The sequence below is a fragment of the Achroia grisella genome, unplaced genomic scaffold (genome assembly GCF_030625045.1).
Source record: "Achroia grisella isolate CSIRO2021 unplaced genomic scaffold, CSIRO_AGI_Agris_v1 utg900, whole genome shotgun sequence".
Classification (NCBI taxonomy): domain Eukaryota; kingdom Metazoa; phylum Arthropoda; class Insecta; order Lepidoptera; family Pyralidae; genus Achroia; species Achroia grisella.
Genome location: NW_026713059.1, coordinates 6,245,371 through 6,246,178, shown reverse-complemented (window position 1 = coordinate 6,246,178; position 808 = coordinate 6,245,371).

The window sequence follows — 808 nt, the reverse complement described above, 5'->3', positions numbered from 1 at the left end:
CAGTTAAAATTATAGTCTGTTTTTTAATCCCGGAGACAAATTTGACATTATCGATGTTGCTATGTTTTTGCATTTGTTAAATAGGTTTGGGGCACTATCGGAAATTAGTATTAATTACTCATTTTTATAGGTTATTTACAAATATGTGTGGATGTTTATTTAAAACGCATTAACACAAAATTAATAAAGTATAGGTATTGTGTCAAGTACACGCGGTAGCGTGTCAAAGCCGAGTTTCATGTAAGAGAACTGGCGAGCAGCACCGTGTGTTTATTAATAAATACATGGTTGTTGTATCAAAATATTTTTTTAATTTGTAACTTATATAAAGACTAACTGCCTTTTTTATAAAACAAATAACATTTTTATTGTGTTATATGTATATCATAAAACAAACACCTATTTAAAATATTTATCTGGAAAAAAATGTTAGTTTGTAGCTTAATACGCTTAAAAATTACTATTTATACGGAAACGACAAACATGTAGTTTTATGCTATATAATACGACGATAGTAATGGAAACACTAGTATATGTACGTAAATTTTAAAATTCTGTTGTGGAAACGTCATTTAAAGCTTAAAAACTAATATGTTTAAATAAAAGTTTCCGATTAAACAAATAGGTATCTCAGGTACACCACTACCCCGCTATAGGTGGTAACATTATTTGAAAGTTTGACATTTATACCTCTCAGTTTAGTCTCCGGTATTAAAAAACAGACTATACTAAAAGAATAATTTACTGTGATGTTAAGTTTGTACGTTCTACCTTTCGTACGACTATTCGGAATAATAGTTTATAATTT